This window comes from Petaurus breviceps, unplaced genomic scaffold (genome assembly GCF_028583685.1).
Source record: "Petaurus breviceps papuanus isolate PSGF00001 unplaced genomic scaffold, PetGlider_PUasm1.0 90842, whole genome shotgun sequence".
NCBI classification, from domain to species: Eukaryota; Metazoa; Chordata; class Mammalia; order Diprotodontia; family Petauridae; genus Petaurus; species Petaurus breviceps.
In genome coordinates, this window is record NW_027187358.1 from 81,963 (window position 1) to 86,712 (window position 4,750).

The following is a 4,750-nucleotide window of genomic DNA, read 5'->3' on the forward strand; positions in this document are numbered from 1 at the left end:
GAGAGAGAGAGAGAGAGAGAGAGAGAGAGAGAGAAAGTTCCAAAGTTTTTTAGGACTTTCTAGTAGTATAGGCAAATTTTTCCCTTTAACAAGAAAGAAAAGAAGGAAGAAAGGAAAAGAAAGAGAGATAGGAAGGAAGGGAGAAAGGAAGGAGGGAAGAAAGGAAGAAGAAAAGGATGCATTTGTAGAATAAAGCAAATGTTATTTCTTCTCATTAGGCTACCCATTCCAAGGAAGAAAAAGGGGGATTTTCCCTTGAACCGAGAAACTGCATTCTCAAATGTTTTAGTTCTTATCTCACAGGATCTACTTCTTCTTGATACAGTCTCTAACATGATATCCAAAAAGCTTACCAGTCACTCTTCCAAAGTTTGTTCTATCTTGTTCTAGTGCAACTTATGTGATAATGTTTTCTGTGGCTTGACAAGTTGTTGAAATTGTGACATTAGTATGGCCTTGTAATGTTTGTATAATCTTTCATCTGAAAGTTCCAGGTTATTTTCTGACTCAGATACAGTCTACTTCCAATAGTGACAGAGAAATTAACAAAAATGCAGAGTTTCTCATTTTTATAGCCAGTATCACTTTACTGTAGTCCCATAGCTTAAGAGTGTTGTACAGAGTTGCAGCACAAATATATTTAATATTTGGAAAGTTTCACAACAGACCCAGAGGGGATTATTATCAATAAGTATTTTTAAACATTGACCTGATGCCGTATCCCAGATTCAGCAAATACCATCATGACTACTTGTCATTATCGAGAATCCATCATGATTAAAATGAATAGTTGAAACTGGGTCAAAATGAGCAGGTAAAGTCTTGAGGCTCTTTCTGTTTTCAGATCCCATATCTTTAAATTTTCATCAAAAGAACCTAAAACAATGATGTCTGATTGGAGCTTGAAATTGTAGTAAAAGATGTAATGAGTGAAACTTCAGGGTTTCAAAATTTTTTCATAGGGTTAACATTCCATATATTAAGAGTTTTATCCTGAGGTAGGTAAGATGATTAAAATCTGATGATGACCAGGCAATGTTTGAGATTCTGTGTTTGTGCTCAGACATTGTTTTCTTAAAACTTCCATCATATACTCCCCAAATTTTAATTATCTTATCTGCAGAAGAACTTGCTAACCAATCTCCAATTTGACTAAATTTTAATGGAGATACAGCTTTGGTGTGCCCTGCTACTCTGAACTTTAATGCATAGTCCAATTTTACAGGAGCAACCTGGCTCTGATTGGTTGATGAGAAAAAAGGTGGAACTTGGGTTTTTGTGATTTCTGCCTCTGGTTTCTTCTCTTTTGTTGCCATGGTTCTGAAACCAGTAAGTTAAACTTAGTGTGTTTTAAGGATGAAGGGATTAAATGAATTCAGAGTTTCAACCAAGATGCTTCATAGCAAAAAGAAAACCTGTGTTTGATCATTTAAACAAAGTCTTACATCTATTCTTTGCTGCTACAGTTTCCATGTTGTGCAGAACCTAATATATTTTCTAGAGTGTTTCCTTTTGGTTGAGAAGCTCATTTCCTTATGAGACAACCCAGAAATATAGCTCAACTCTCCATACTCTGTTTTGGGACTCAGGGTAAAGCTTATTCCATTGCCACCATTACCACTCATGGTGAGTGCAGGACAGCTGGGCCTGGGTAAGCACAGAAGATGGACACTTCTCCTTTATCCTGTACTTGTGGACTTGGTAATTTTGATAAAAAAGATGCCAACAGACCCTTTTTTCCCCCAGAGAGGGGCCCCTGAACCCTGCTGCTACTGGATATAGAGTATTCTACTGTCCCCGTCTCTCATTTTTGTCTTGATTCTACTACAGTCAATAAAGATGTCTCCCCTTTAAAGTAACTATCAACAGAATAAGACAGTGGGCTAAATCTAATAAGGTAAAATTTATTAAAGATATATATAAAGTTCCATACTAGGATTTAAAATCTCAACTTTTAAAATCCTGACCTTTCTCCACTTAGTCATTTGACATGACTTGCTCCTCCACTGTATGTTGGCTACAGTAGCATCCTTGATCTTGCCATGACCCACATACACCACATCCATATTCATGAACTTGGAAATTCCCTTAAATGATCATGGCCTCTTGTCATCTCACCTCTTCCTTGGAACTGCAGTGGCTCCTTATTCCACCTCTTCTCCATGACCTCCAGATTGGCCTCTAACCTTAAGTTCTTTCCCATGCTATCACTACTGTAGTAACTCCACTTTCCTCCCTTTCCCATCTTTTTGGTTTTTTTTGGAGAGGCGAAGGCAAGGCAGTTGGGGTTAAGTGACTTGCCCAAGGTCACACAACTAGTTAAGTGTCAAGTGTCTGAGGCTGGATTTGAACTCACGTCCTCCTGACTTCAGGGCCAGTACTCTATTGACTCTCCCTTTTCCCATCTTGACCCCTTGGTGGATCATTTTAACTCTACATTGTCCTCTTTTCTCAAGTTCCTTGCCCCTTATCTTACCACTGATCTTGCCCTGCTAAACCTCTACCTTAGATAACTCCAACCATCTGATGTCTTTGCTTCTACTCACTTGCTGCTGAACAAAGCTGGAGAAAACCACAGAACCAAAGTGATTGAATTCACGACAAATTTATATTTTGTAATCTCAACTGGACCCTCACTCCAGCAAGGCAATTTTTCTATACCTCCCTAACTAATCCAGTATGCCATTCACCAGAGTGGCCTTTCTAAACCTTTTTATTCCTTCTCAAACATCCCATGGTTTCCTTCACCCTCACTTTCTCAACTGAGAGGTTTGCCTCATACGCTACTGAAAAAATTGAGGTCATTCACTGAAAGCTTCCTCTGCTTTCCTCTCCCTCCTCCTCATCTCACATCTCTAAGGCCACTAAATTGTATTTTCCTACTTTCTCCTCTTTCACCCCTATCTCATATGAGAGGTGATCCTTTTCCATGCCAAGGCAAATCCTTCAACATGCACAAATGATCCTATTTTATTCCATCTTGTCCAGCTAATTGCCCCCTCTATATTCCAACTTTCTCACTTATCTTCCATCTCTTCCTGTCTACTGGTTCATATACATCCCTTTCTCTCTTCTAACACTTCCGTTACTCTGGGAATAGGCCCACATTACCTCACTCATAGACTATTGCAATCACTGGTTAGTTGGTGTCCCTGCCTCAGGTTTCCTTCCCCTTCCTCCAGTCCATCCTCCACTCAGCTGTCAAGTTAATCTTCCTGAAGTTTAGATCTAAACATGTCACCCTCCTTATTTAGTAAACTCCAATAACTCTCTGTTCCTGCCATGATCAATTATACAATTATCTACTTGTGTTCAAAACCCTTCATAACCTAAACTCGGCCCCCCCTTTTCCAGTTTTCTTACCCATTGCTCCCCCAAATGTACTATTTGATCAAGTGACACTGACCTCCTGACTCTTTCATGAACAAGACACTCCATCTCTTGACTCTAGACATTTTCTCTGGCTGTCCCCCATGCCTGGAACACTCTTCCTCCTCTTCTCTGACTATTAATCTCCCTGGTTTCCTTTAAATCCCAATTAAAATCTAAACCTTCTACAGGAAGCCTTCCCTAACTCCTTTTCATCTCAGTGCTTTCCTTCTTTGAATTATTTCCTATTTATTTTGTATATAGCTCTCTTTACAGGAAAATGAACAGAAGAAATGAGAAAGTAAGAGGAAAAAAAGAAGAGTTTCCTATAAAATGGAATGAAAAAACATTGATTAAGTGCTTATTATTTGGTCAAGGTCTATGTGATGTGCTGAAGAGCCTCACCGTTTTGTTTCTCAATTGATACTGATAAATATAAAATAACAACAATAACAATTATTAGCATTTCTGGAGTGATTTAAGGTCTGCAAGGTGTTTTATCTCATTGGATCCTCTCAACTCTAGGAGTTAGGTGCTATTTCTCACTTTACAGATGAGGAAACTGAGTCAGAGAGAGGTTAAGTGACTCATAAAGGGTCACTCAGTGAAAATCAAGGCAGTTCTTGCTCTCAAGGAACTCATACTCTAATTACAGTAGGAGACAATTGTTATGGGGATGTGAATCTGAAGATCTTCCCTGCCCCTTGACCCTTTGATAGGCTTAAGTGACTCTGAGAACCTTCCCTGATTTGAAAATACTGAATGTGGTCACACGGAACCTGTGGCAAGAGGCTTGTTTTTCAGGAATGCCCACACCTTGTTAGTTTGTGATTGGGTAGTAGGCCAAGAGGGCTGTGACATTCTCTGACCCAGGAGAAGGGTATATATACCCTGATGTGAGGTTTTGCTTTGGTGCTCACTTTGAGAAGAGTTGTGTGATTTGACCAGATGAGACTCGGGGCAGCTGTTGAGCCTCCCGGCTTTGAAAACCCAGATGTTGGTGCTTCCCTCTCTGGTAACTGATTAGGTTGATGTAATGGTCAGACAGTTGGAAGCCTGTCTGCTGATCTGTTTTTCTGTCTTCTTGTAACTTATGTTTATATTTTGTTTGTATTCTCTGAAGTTTGGGGTGCTGACCTTTTTCCCCTGAACTAGGTAAATGACATATGTTTGATTAAAGCAAGATTGTTAATCCATTTTGAGTTGCTTTCCTTTAGAAAAGCAGATTTAAGAACCTGTGTTGGCAGCCATGCTGGGTATGCTAGGGTGCTTGCTGCTACAATAATACCTAAAAGAGAGTTCAGTTTCATAATAGATGGAAAGGCCAGGGAGTGTTTGTAGCAGCAAGCACCCCAAGCGTCCTCAGGGTTTGCAGCTACCA

General features: G+C 39.6%; 1 pseudogene; it reads right to left on the bottom strand.

Moving 5' to 3' along the window:
* Positions 1-349: 349 nt before the first annotated feature.
* On the bottom strand, positions 350-1,316 carry LOC138148870 (WD repeat-containing protein 5 pseudogene; annotated as a pseudogene).
* Between the last annotated feature and the right edge of the window lie 3,434 nt (positions 1,317-4,750).